Below are 14,177 nucleotides of genomic sequence, written 5' to 3'. Positions count from 1 at the left end.
ACGGCCACTGCCCGGGCCCTGCGGACACTCCCGCGCCTCCCCCCACAGAAGGGAGCGGGGCTGAGCCCTCTCCCCGGTCGCCGCTCACCCCCGCAGAGCTGGCGGCGCTACAGGCGGCAGCGGGGAGGGGCCGCCAGCCCGCCCGAGCGCTCCGCAGGGACGAGGAACGAAACCCACCACCCGGAAGCGCCCGGCGAGCACCGGAAATAGCCGCGGCGGGGGCGGGCTCGCGCATGCGCGGGGCAGCGGCAGTTAAAGGCGGGCGCGGCCGTTAGCGGCGTTCACACGCTGGGCTGTGGGGGTGGTGACAGGAGTAGCTGCGGGCCTTTCTCTGGGAGGGCGGTCTCTGCTCCGGTGCCTGGAAAGCTGCTGGTGGTGTGGGGCTTCTGCTTGCGTCTACGCTTGTGGCCCTATGGCTTGTGGCAGGGCCTTTAATCGAGGTCTTTCCTTCAAGGCCCTGCTTCTGGGGGAGGAGGAGGAGTTGGGGAAGGTAGTGGGCCTCTGCTGAATGCTGAGGTCTTGATGAGAAAAGCCACTTCTCTAAACTTAGGCATGTGCTTGAAGCAACTGCAAAAGAGTTTGCTTGCAGTTATTGCAAAAAAGCTAAAGTATCAGCTTCTTTCTCTCATTCTTTGCTTTCTCCTTTAAAGATGGTCAAACAATGTTACAGGTTCAACTAGGCTGTATTCTGCATAGATACAGTGCAGTAGCTCTTACTGGTTGCCAACAGGCTAATGCTCTTAGAGGGAGCTACTTTAAAATTGAGAAATGGCAAAAATTGAGAGCAAACTATATAACTGAGTATGTATATACATGTCATAGGGATCATTTGGAACTTACCATATTAGGAGACTGGGGTAAATCTATTCCTATCCATCTAGTACTGGATTTTCCAGTACTGGAATAATAAAAGTAAAAAAGTTGTCAGAAATGAGAACTTACACCCATATGAGGAGAACAGTATGCTTTTTTTTTTTCTCCTAACCTGACTAGAACAATAGCAAGACTGTTTAGAAAAAAGATTGAGAAGTTCTTTGCTATGATCATAAAAGATCTCATCTGCAAACCCATGGGAAGAATAAATCTCGCCAGAGTCTTTTGGGCTCAACAGAAAACTAAGAAACTTATCCCTTGTTTTAAAATCTGTGCTTTAACTTTCTGAATTTAACTTTTAAATACCAGCAACTTGGTTCCATTTTGATTTAGGTGAAGCCTATTCTTCCTGTAAAGGCTTTATTTCAGAAGTTTTGCCAGGTACTGATGAATACTGTTTTCTCTTGCACCTTTTCTTGAGTCACACTCTGAGCCTCTGCTTCTCTCTCAATTCTTTGTGTAGTACCAGGAATGCTTCAGAGAATGCTATTGTGGAGGCTGTGATTTTCAGCTCCTATGTAACATCCTAAATTTTGCCCCTGGTTTTCTTTTTCCTCCCCACACGGGCTGTGTGCTTCTCCTTGACTTTTCTTGTCTGTCCAAACTTCAAGGTAATCCATTTCTGCATCTAGCAGACAGGTTAACACACAGTCTTCTTTGGTATTACTGCACACCTAGATACCTATATCCCTGAAAATCATGTTTCAGAATTGTAGGGGAGATCCTTTCCTTCTGCTGGTAATCTCTATTTCCAGAAATGTAAGTTTAATAGGTTACTTGGCTATTTTCTGATTGTGAAGTATCCATTTGTATAACTTTCTCTCTTCATCAGCTTAGTGCTATCCTGCTAAGATTGTCTCTTCACTCTCAGCATCCCTAGGGTTGCCAGCTTGTATGCGCCACAACCTTACGTTGCTCCTGAAGGCAGCAACAATGAACCTCTCTACTTCTTCAAATTCTTTCTCTGCTGCTTTAATTTCAAAACAGTACTTTATTTCTGAGGATTATTCCTCTAGTATATACTTGCTACTTGCCCATGGGGTTGACAAGAGGAGAGTGGAGCATGCTGGAATGGATGGTAGAGCAAGGGCAGCCACTTGTGTTAGCTCAGTTTTCCTGGGCAGAGTGGCAGAACAGTGTCATTCAACTTTCAGGCTTCTGTTCTCTCCAAGGTTATTCCTAACCCTGTCTATATGTATGTTTGGCCTTGTTTATCACTGTACAAGTTGAGCTGCTATAGGAATCTTAGCTCTTTCATACAATTCTTTTAGTTTCCACAACAGGAAATTTCACCAAGTTCAGCATTTTGATCAATCGTTACTAATGAAAAATTAGCTTAAAATTCCAATAATGGGCTCCCCTATACTGCATGTTCTCTAGGAGGTTAGAGAAAATGCAATGTGCTATTTTCTGCTCTGTCTGAACATTTTGCACTTTTCCCTGCTTCTAAATTCTGAGCAACCCTCAATGTCTGTTGTCTTTTAGCATGTCTTGGCAACATGATCAATTGCTTCTTCTAGTCATAGTCAGAAAAATTCCCCATCCTTTGTGAGTTTATTCAATGCTATCTTTCCTCCTTAGTATACTAATGCATAGGTTATGTTTTTCCCAAGTCTTTCTTCAGAATTTCCTTTCTAATAGTATGTTCACATTAATAGTAGATACAGTGCACTGTATGCACTGAATGTTGTTGCAAGTAGTTAGGCAAAGCCCTAATTCCTTATTAGGTTTCAGACCCCTGAGTAGTGTGACTAGACATTTCTTAAAATTTCATAGTYATAGTATTTAAAATCCCAGTGTTTTTTTACTGCTTCTAAAAACAGTCCCTTTTTGATACATTTTTCTGCTCTTTTCTTAGTGGCCTTTTCTGCTCAGTATTGTATGATTTATTCATCTGCTCAGTATTAAGCGATTTATTCAGCATGTTGATATGATTTTTATATATTCGCTGTGATCAGGTGGTTTTTGTATTACTTTTTTTTTAAACTTGTAACTCTTCAGGTGTCTATATTTCCAAGTGACTGGGAATTTAAACTGGATGTTCTTCAATAGTAACCAACCTGAATCAAGTTTTACCTGAGGAGGGCTACCTAAATTTAGAAGGGTGAATCCAATCTTTTAACAAAGTAGTTGTCCCTTCAGATTTTGGTGTGGTAATCTCCTTTTCAGTTTGAGGAACAAAGGATTCTGTCCAACATTGGGACCTACAAAGCAGAATGACTCAGCCTAAGTATTTGTAATAACATTTAACCTTACAATCAGCTCAGAACATGCTCCCATCTTTCTTACTCATCAAGCAGAGTGAGCAACTGCCCATCCAAGGACCAGCTATGTCCCTTGCCTTTCATTTTTAATGCTAGCCTTGGTAGAACTAAGACAGTAAGTGGCTGTGTTGCAGATATCCAGATGGCAAAATATTCCCAACTCAGCGCTACAGGTCCGCTTGTGTTTCACTAGGCCCAGAGTACAGCCCTGCACTTCAAAAACTTGGATCTGCTTAGGCCACAGTGGACTCATGAGTTTCAGTAGGATCTGCCTAAATTTTAATTGCAGTTCCACAGGGAATTCCTTAATGGCCTGATGCCTTCACTTCAAACTAACTGGTGTTAGCCCTTAATGCTTAACCAATGCTGGGAAGAATATATGGAGATTTGTGAAGCCATTTACGTAGTAAACATAGTAAAAATCAGGTTTGTGGGACAATTAGCAACAAAGTTCACTGTAGTAAATCAACACACAGCAAAGACTCTGAGAAAAAGCAAAAAAGGTTGCAAAGAAGGCTCTTGCCAAGTAAGAGGTTAAAAGCAGAGATTGACAAGCGACGATGAAAAGATGAAGAAAAAGACTGTGACTTCTCCTCTTACCAAATTAAACTCTGCTGTGTGCCAGACGTATGGTGGATGTGGATACAAAATAATGTAGCAACTGAAACCTTTTAAAGGGCAATAACTGTCAGGGGAAAAGGAGGAAAACTGCAGTGGAAATGAAGTGTGGTGGTGGGGGGGTTGTTGTTTTTGTTGGGKTTTTTTTTGTTTTTTTAATTTTCAGACCTCTCAATGTGAAGAGAAGTGGAAGATGCCTCTGGGACTCTGTTTTAGGCCACAAGCTCAATAGGTTTCCACTTTTCTGTGACTGAAGCATACTGGGCTTCTGGTAACTTCACCTGACTCCTAAACATAAGCTTGAAGAGGCTGAATTTACTTGGAAGCCTTGAATACTGCTTGCAAAGACTGAAGATAGTTTCCAATGCTTGTGTTTTCCTGTACTTGTCATGATTTTTTTCAAAGCTTCCTTTATGTTAGACYTCACCACATTCCTACTATCTGGAGAGTGTATAGCATGTAGTGTCTTTTGCTTTAATGCAGCAATCCAGTTCAATCAATTTTCTGGTAAGATAGGAAACATCAGATATGGTAATACCAGGAATATACCAACAGAGACACAGAAATGAAGCATCTAGCTATTTAGTACCACCTTCATTTTCATAGGCAAGGCTTTGACTCAGTTTGTGAAGCTATATGCAACAAATAAGTACCCTGTGCTTTTATTTCTAATTCCTCTTTCCCTTAAGCCATGTGTTGGTGTTTTCTGTGGGTATTCTGATAGAATCTATATCAAAATAGACAATTATCATCAAGTGCCAGCTGGTTCTGAATGCAAGAGTCACTACAGAACAAGTGATAAATGTGATGATTTGAGGGGGGGAGAAGGGAGCATGATATAAATATCACACCATTGACCTGTCATCTCATTACTGGTCGGTTCTTCAATGTAGTTAAGCAGGGATTCAATGCTGGAGTTCGCTACTTGGTACTACTGAAGCCATGCAGAGAGAGATGATGTTGGTCTTGCTCGTTTTCCAGCGCGTGTCTGGTGTGCCAACATATTTCTCTACAGGCATCTCCTGACAAAACCAGGAGGCAGAGCTGCCTATTACCTTTCCTCAGGTTATTGTCCTCTCCTCGTTACTGATGTATCAGTTGTAGGTGTGAGTGCATAAATCTGTGGCATGTCCCCTGTAGCATGGGACATTTGGAGTCAGACTCTGTTCAGTGGTGCCCAGTGACAGGATGAGAGGCAATGGGCACAAACTGAAACACAGGCAGTTCTGTCTGAACATAAGGAAAAACTTTTTTACTGTAAGGGTGACTGAGCGCTGGAACACATTGCCCAGAGAGTTTGTGGAGTCTCTCCTTCCTTGGAGATACTCAAAAGCTGTCTGGAYAGGGTTCTGGGCAGTGTGCTCTAGGTGACCCTGCTTGAGCAGGGGGGTTRGACTAGCTGATTTCCAAAGGTCCCTTTCAACCTCAACTGTTCTGTAATTCTGTGATTCTTGATCTGAACTCTTCTGTCTGTCCTTTCCTCCCCTCCCACTTTTCTCCTAATCCATTTCTCCTCTGGGCTGAACGTATGAATGAGCTCTTCCAGCAAGAGTATGACTGGGCTGAAATATGTACAATAAGTGGTCAGCCTGACTTGTCTGGTGTCTTGTTGACTGGGCTTGTTTCTGAAGGTAGAGATAAGGGGTATGAAACAAGTTTGAGATGAAAAGTTTGCCCCTACTTTAAGCAGTCTGATGGGGAACGACTTTTTTTTTTTTTTTTTTTTACTTCTGCAAAGAGTCCCTATTTGGTCTAGTACTTCATGGATGTTTTATAAGTCAAGAAAACTGATTGTGAGGCCTTTTTGCAAGGAATACTGTGATAGCTATTAAGAAGTAGCAAGAGTGGATGTCAAGGGGTTTGGATATGGATATTTGCTCAGTGTTCTGACTCTTGTCTGCCCAGTTAGACATCCTCATTAAAGCATGGGTGGGCTGATTCACACCATCTGCAGGCCTAGGCTTCTAGAATGCATTCTGCTGAGTGACTGGAAGAATAAGACATCTGTAGTTGATGTTCTAATTAATCTTAAGCATGTTTCAGAAAATGTGAATAGCCTGAATGTGGAGGTTTACACTTAGATGAATTGCACCCCAGGTGACAGTGTTTTAAAACTTAGCTAGCATTAGTCATTTCAGATTTCTACCTAAATACACTTGCAATATTTTCTAAATGCATGGTGGGAAAATCCATACTCTGATCATCTTTTCTCAGGAAATCACTATGCAGGCACTAATAACATATTTATAGTCTTGTGTCACAACATACTTCCCACATCTTCAGTGTCTGGACAGGCTGTTTTTTATAATCAGTAGAATCAATAACAGTTTTATAGGGACAGTTGAGTCTAGGTAACACAGCCTTTTTTCTTGGCATAATATGAACTAATATAGTTTTGGCAGAAGGGTATAATGTCCCAAGTGATTTTGCTATTAATGTTATTATTAAGATCTATGAATTTTTCAGTGTTGCTAATGGATATTTGTTGATTTTAAAAGAAAGACAACAGCTTTAATATACTAACATCTGGTCCRTTTCACAGTTTGCAGAACTCACATGCTGGATCCTAGTGACTTCCATTTCAAAAGATTTTTTCAAAAATTACTGTAAAATCTGTTTTGCTTTACAAAAAGTTGATAAAGCTGGATATCATGGCTGCATCTGTTCTGGTAAATTCAGGCAGGTGCCCAGCACTGGTACATAATCATCTATGTTTCTAAACTGTTAAAATGTTCCTTGGTGTGATTTGGTCTGTTCCAAACAGCACTCTTCCTAGATAACTCAGACATGGTCCAGTAGTCAGAATTTTACAGTGAGCCTTCCCATTTACTGTTCTAGAAGAGGGCACTTGGGCATGCTCGAGGTCCTCTAGTGCTGTCCCAGCAGGCCACATCACTTCTATTTGTGTTTCCCGTGCAATATCCAAGGTTGTGCTGTGCACTCCTGTGATGTTGGACTGTAACACCCTTCTTGCCTACTCTTTACTTCCAGGAGGGATGCAAAAAGTCATCTCATTTTGTTTGTTCAGGTCTTGTTGGAACTGCTTTGCTGAGGAACAAGAAGAAGGAAAGAGATTCCTCCAGGCATGAGGGGTGCACTTTTGCCATCTCCTGCTGGTCCTCATTTTACTGTACTTTGGTTTGTATCATGGAGCAGGCTGAAAGCATGCAGATTGTTTCCTTTTAGATGAAGCTAAACCATATCAGAGGCACCTGACACTAAAATGCTGTTTTAGAGTGGATGTGCTGGGCTTTGGGGGCATGAGTCTCCTTAAAGAGTTGAGCCTGTGCTCTTTTTTCTCCAAGTTCTACTTGTAGAGAGAAGGGGCTTGGAGCACAAGAGTCACAGTTTCTGGCTATTTTCAGAAGTAGTGCAGAACAATAGAAGCAGATCTGTAAAGTGATGTAGCTGGTGCTAAGAACATAACGTCCACAACATACACTATTTGGGGTTGCTCTGAAGTGAAATCCTCAAACTGTGTGTTGCAGACTTCAGGTCCTCAGCACTGAATATGTCACTGTGCAGATCTGCTCATACTGAGCTGCAATACTTTCTGATACAGGCAGAACTCATATGATTATTCTTTTGCTCCAGGATCCTTACCTCCACATCAGGGAATGCTTGGAGAACAAGGATTGCAGACTGTACTCTGTTGGGAGACCTATGCCCCAACAGTGGCCCAGCATATCCACTCCACAACAGCATCCCAGTACCAGGTGCCTGTGGTGTGAGGTATGAAACCTCCAGGAGCAGCAGCTCAGACAGATTTCCCCTTCCTCGAAGGTGGCGCCACCACAACACGGGATGGAGATTCCAGGAAAACCTACTGACATGAACCTGAGCAGCAACACATGAGCATCCTGTAGCACTTTAGCAGCCACTGTAGGCAGTGGGTTGTGGCACTAAGTCGTCAATGAAGATTGCTGATCCGAGGAGGTGTATTTCAAAGCTCTTTCTTACAGGCTGTGGACGTATTGCTGTGTGTTGCACAAGGCCAATGAGAAAGCACAGGTAGTAGGTGTTCCTATAGAGATGTTCTGGGGATCAAGCACAAACGTGTGCAGGATATGTTCAGTGCTACATTCCATTCCAACTAAGCTGCACACAGGATAATGGATGCCTTGTTTTTGCAGCCACTGCTTTTACTAGCTTATAGGTAGACCATCCTGTGTCAGTCAGCTGGGTGCTTGGACATGTTTCTGGGTATATTCAATCTATGAGCACAGACAGTCAGTGGGTCTCCAGTGCTAATGAAAATGTTATCTTTTGACAGTGTTATGCAGAACTGAAGATAAGGATTTGAAAGTTTCATGCTAGCCTTTCAGGCATGATGGGAGATAACTAGAAAAATCATCCTCAGTGATTTTCATCAGTGCTTGCAAGGAAAGGAAAACTGCATTACACTTAATACTTGTTTACTTTTCCTTTCCCTTTTTTTTTTTTTTTTTTTGAAAAAGCTTGGAAGGACCACAGTTGTAAAATGGCTTCAAGAACTGTAGTTTAGAATTATGCCTCCGTCTTTATTGCATAAGGCTTTTCAAGCGTTATTCTTTGCGGTTTTTGAGTTAAAGGCTTTTTTTCTTAAAATGGCGCTATTTTAACAGAGTAGCTGCATGTGAAATGCGTGGTACTTTTCGACTGTCGCAGGGTGAGCAGCTCGGGGCTGTGCGGCGGGGCCGTGGGAGCCGCGCCGCGCCGTGCCGCCCCCGGCAGGTGGCAGCGTGGTGCCGCGGTCGGCGCTGCCGCCGAGCGGGGCGCCGCGGGGCTCGGCGCAGCGGCGGAGCCGCCCCCGGCTGCGGCGGGGCCGGGAGGGAAGAGCAGCGGAGCCTTCCTCCTTGCCGCTCTGCAGGTGCATAAGCTCTGAGCCGCGGCAGCGGCGTGGCGGACGTGTTTGTCCAGGCCTTGCAGAGGCGAGTACTTCAGCAAGGAAAAGTAGCTGTACCTGTTATTAGGACAACTCACCTAGTTAAAAAAGGTTGACACATCTTGGGCATTTCAGACTTTCTTCAACCTGGAGTGCTTTTTTTTTTTTGTCCCCCCCCCCCCTTCTTCATATCTTCATTACTCGTGTAAACAGGTATTCATTGGAAAAACCTTCCTCATTTTCAGTGATGTGCTATGATGTGCTATGAACTTTGCACGATAATGCTATGATTTCTATGGTACTCTCTTTTCAAACTGCTGACTTCTCCCGCAGACTGTTTCTGCTTTTGCTGTGTTTTCGTTCTCTTTTAAACTGTGAATTCAGTATTTCAAATGAAGCAAACCATTGGTTCATTAACTACTTAACATTTAACACCTTATATTCCTTGAATTCTTACTGTTTTGTTTCTTGACTTCAGTAGTTGGTATAAAACAGAATCCTAATCAATTTTATGCTCCTTTCCATTTTTTTTCATATTTAATCCAGTGAAATGGAATTCATGTACTATATTTTCCAGATGATTTTTTCCAGCATATAGTACTTTATTTTTGGAAACAGTAGTGATATTCTTTATCATGTTGTCCATTCAGTGAGGCTAGATCAGGGTGGAGCTTGAGCAGAAGTTCAGAAGTATATTTGTATGTAGTTTTCAGAACATGCTGCAAACTACTGATGGATCTTTATCTGTTCTGACTGGGTATTCTTTAATTTATCATTTTAGCCAGAGGTTTTGTGAAACCACTTAGCACTAAAAAGTTGTAATACTCCTTGTGAAGTATAGCTTAGAAAATGGATATCTTGATACTGATTACTAGGTCATTATTTTCTGAAAAGGAAGATAATGGAACTGTAAATATTTTAACCATCAGGTTAAAATACACATACACTTGTCATGGGGTGGAAATAGCAGGTCACAATTTTATTTTTACGTATCTCATATGAAGATGAAACAACAAAAAAACCAGGCATACTGAACTTCTAGTGCCTAGGAGTAGGGCGTTCTCTATAGTTACTTGGAATTTTCTAAAATATTGTACTACCTAATCTCTTAAATAGGTGACTGTTCCACTGTGTCCTTCTGTCTCGGCAGATGACCAGAGCTTTCTAAGCTTCATCCTTTGTACAGATCCTTCTGACATTCAGTCTTTATCTTTCATTTTTGGGTTTCAACAAGCCGGCTGGTATTCTTATTGTTCCTATGTTGCAGCAAACCCACTGGACACCTTTCCCTAGGTTTCTTGCCCCAGCTGGAGAGCTAAGGAGACAGAGTAGGCTTAAACAAAGTCTGCTTCTCCCAGGAGAATTTCTTTTTAATGCCTACAAATGCTAGTGACTGCCTGTCCCCACAGGATAAGCTGTTCTCAGCTGATTGTACCATTTCTGGCGGTGTACAAATGCACTTCTTGCAGTTCTAGAGACAAAACAGCAGATCTCCAGGTGAGCCCAGATTACTAAGTCTTTGTCTGTCTTCCTGACACATAGCTGCCTTTTTTGCAGGATTTTTTTCTCCTGTGGGTACCAGGGGATCTATGGATATCCAGTTGCCTAGATGAGGTATTTCCCACACATCTGGGACCAGTCCAACCTCCATCAGACTATGGCACTGAACAGTACTGATCATTCCCATCAATTTGCTAGTCTTATTTTGAACTTTGAGAGATATAGACTGTTGCAATGTTAAAAATTYCCCAGAGAAATTTATTTATGTGTCATGAACTACCTCAGTCTGCTGTTTTTAAGAGTGGTCATGTGATGAAACATGGAATCAGAGACAGTATTTGGACTTGAGTAAATCTCCATAAAATATCTTTTATTGGAATAAATAGAAATAGCTCATTATTTTAATTGGCTCATCTGATTTTCATTGCCACCTCTCAAGCTAAAGAGGTGGTGATCAGCAGGCAGAGGAGTGGAAAAACTTGAGGCCAGAATTGTCCCTGACTCTCTAATATGGTACCCCATCCGTTATTTCTTTATCAAAGTCCTCACAAAGTCAGGCACTGCAAACACATCTCTTTTTTGGAGATCTAAAAATATATAGAATGTAACCCATTTACTTCAAACCCCATAATATCTATTCATTCTACAGGTAGGATAATACTGGCTCAAAAAGGATATGAAAAGATGTGCATGTCTTAATTCACCTCAAGGACAGTGCAGCCTAGGAAGGGAAATAAATTGGAAGTTGACAGGATCTTTGGCATCAAATGCTGCTTTTATTGGACATTCAGGGAGGCTTGGAACTATGCCAGGATCTGGCTTAGGTAGGTAGTGCAGAAAGGCTCCACCACTCTTGCCTCTCCTCGCATCTCCTAGGAGCATAGAAAGGCAAATCACATAGTAACAACAAAGGCAGGAGTGGGAGAATGCTTAGGGTGACTACTGCTCATTAAGCACACAGTGCCTGGAATTGCACCCATAGCTTGACAAAATGAGTACCTCTCTCTCTGTGGGCATGATGTAAGGGTGACACAGGCATGGCCAAACAGTCACCCAAGCAGAGGGTTAGAAAGCATATTCCTCACAACGTATGGACTGGTATGTTGCTGGTCTTTGGTTAAGATTGGTTTGCAGACACGGCTTTATAGAATATATGAGTAGTTTCAGCCTTGAAGATTGCACTCATTCCCACTCCACCTTCCTCTTATACTGTTCTTCATCTGTGGCTTTACCATTCTTGATGTCCTCCTCTGGCAGGGAGGATAGTTGCCTTGAACTATGCAGACAACTGAAGATTGTTTCAGCAAGTACTTCATCAAATTCCATGAAAAACTAATCTCCGTTTCAGGTGGTGTCAGACTGCTTATTGGCATTTTAGCCTGCTTAAAATCCTTCAGATTGTTATTTTGTGTAGGCAGTGTTTATGGCAATACCCTGCTTCATTTAGTTTTTCTGTTATTGGAGATATGAATGTTTTGCTTGGTAGTGGAAATGTGTGCTTTATGCTGAACTCCTTTCAGAAGTTTCAAGTTGTTTGCTGGTGTTCAGTGGGATAATTGGTAGTGCAGGGGGAAGTATTTCATCAGTCTGCTCTAGCACTCCCCAGATAATGCAGAAAACAGGCTGCATATGAAGCTTTCTCTGAGGGGGAAGGGGCACCTTGAGAGAATAGAGGACATACTCTGGGAGTTGGGATGACCTGCAGGTTTGTATTTTTGGAACTGGAAGAATTTTTAGATCCCAAGCCTGACTTATGCTGTATACAAAGCTATGCTAAAACTCACTCTGCAGTGTTGATCCTGCTCTCACCTTAAGAGCAAGCAGAATTTTTAAACCTTAGCTTGGAAGAACTGGAGACTGGGTTTGTGATCATAAGACTGTGAATAGGAAACAAGGTGAGGCAGGCTCAGACCTGATCTTGACATGATGTACACCTACCCATGTGGATTCCTTAGAGTAGTGTATTCAGTATTTTCCAGATGTTTTCCTCTTTTCACCCACACAAAGCTGGGATCTATATTAAAAAGGGTGCACATTTTTGTGAAAGATAACACAAAACTTGCAGAAACACATTTTTTGCTATGCACTTTAAAATGCAACAATGCATCTCAATTTTATTAGCCTTATTATTAGAATGGCTGCCCTGTTTTAATAGCAGTGATGCAGTGCATCTAATTGCTTATCGTCACATCTCTACCTCTCTGCTTTACATGCCTATGGTAAGGTTCCCAGCACAGTAAATAAAAAATAAAAAAATAAATATTTGCATACTGAGATCTGTATGCGATTCCATGAGGCAAATGAAAGTAGGGGGTGCTCTGGATGTGAATGAGGATTGCAAAGTGTGATTTTCAGCGGTTGAACTGATTTATGGTTGCAGTTATTGGAACTTGCACATGGCACATAGGGCTGCTTGCACTCTGAAATTCAGTCTCATGCCTTTGTTGCTACAAGTGACATCTGTTTCAGTAACTTGCAGCCAAAGTACCCCATGAATTTCTGTAATTGCTGTTGGCAACTGACACAGCCAGATTATGTCTAGGAGTAGATGCTCCTGCTGATTTCAATTTATGCAAGGCATGAATCCACAAACAAGTCACTTCAGAAACCACAAATGGATGGAAGGAGTCAGCTCTTGTCTGATTCAGTGACGTGTAGTACAAAAAATGTCACAGACATTTTTTGCGTACATATGACCACTCTTGCTTAACAAAGGCTTTCTCTGTTAATTCTGGGGATAAATCATCTCTCTGATGGAGAATATGAGACAGTTGCCTCCATCCTTTCAGCTGCTTTGCCAAACATTTCAAAAACAAATGGCACCCACAACACTGAATTCCTTTTCTCCTCGCAAAACTGTCTCTGCAGTAGCCCACACAAATAGATGCACCACATGGTAGTCAGAAATCCCCATGCTGTTTCAGAACATAGAAACTAGGCCTTTCACACAAGATTTTCCTCTGCCATTCCGCCTTTTGTTACTGGCCTGCTCTTCAAAAATTCTGGCTGTTAGTGCCCTTGCCTCATCTCCAGGCATCCCACAGCTCTTTGGTCAAATCACAATTTATAGGAGTTTCCAGGCAAAGAGGTGCTTTGCAAGATTGTTATTCCTGAGTTGGGTGCCTGGAAGGGGGAAACTGGAGCTGTGCTGTTTAAAACAGCTTTCACTTGTCCCTTTGGTTCAGCTAGATCATATGCTTTATATATCTTAACAATTGTATTAAACTTGTTACATTTACAGAGCAGGGGATGTCTGGCACACTCCATGTCTCAGCCCAGGGRTCTCGAGAAAGGGAAGATGGGAGGGATAAATGGTGCGTTTGCCATAAGGGACCTATTTAGTGAGGTTGCACAGACTTTGAGCTGTGCAGTGCCTTGTCTCCTAGTGTAGCCTAAGCACTCACAGGGCTTCCAAAAGCAGTTGAACTAACTGATGGGAGAAAGATCCATCTGAGGCTGCTTAATGCAAAGACAAAATGTTTAATGTGTTCTCTGTTGGGGAAGTATCACAAATTTCTTATCCTATTTTTCTACTCTCACGCTTATATTTGTTACTAGCAACTGTCCTTACTGGATTCTCCAAGATAAAATGCTGAACTAGACTGAACTTTGGTTTAACTCTGTGCAGCTGTTCTTACTTTTACTGGCTTGCAAACGTATCTACAGATTGGGAGCATTCCAGACACAGCAGATGCTAGCTGAGAAGAGCATGCTGTTGGTCAGTGCCATGGGAAAACAACATAAGCTGGAAATAAAGAAAAGGTGAGGGACCCTAAGAGAAAAGTGAAGATAGGCTTGCAAGAGATAACCACTGGAGAGAGTAGTCCATAAAGGGAAGAAGAATGGTCCTGCTGCCTCCAGAACCAACAACACATCAGATATGGGCTGGAGGGTTGGATATCACATCTGTGCATAATGATCTGAAAGGAAGTTTGTGTCAGTGTTTAGCACAGTGGACTCTTACAGATTTTCAGCYGTGCACATGCATTTCATTTGCAAAGCCTTTTACCTGTCCAAGTTCCATTGTGCTTGTTGTACTAAGCCACCTCATCCAATGA

This window comes from Apteryx rowi, unplaced genomic scaffold, assembly GCF_003343035.1.
Source record: "Apteryx rowi isolate R43461 unplaced genomic scaffold, aptRow1 scaffold_398, whole genome shotgun sequence".
Lineage (NCBI taxonomy): Eukaryota > Metazoa > Chordata > Aves > Apterygiformes > Apterygidae > Apteryx > Apteryx rowi.
This window is presented reverse-complemented; position numbering follows the sequence as displayed.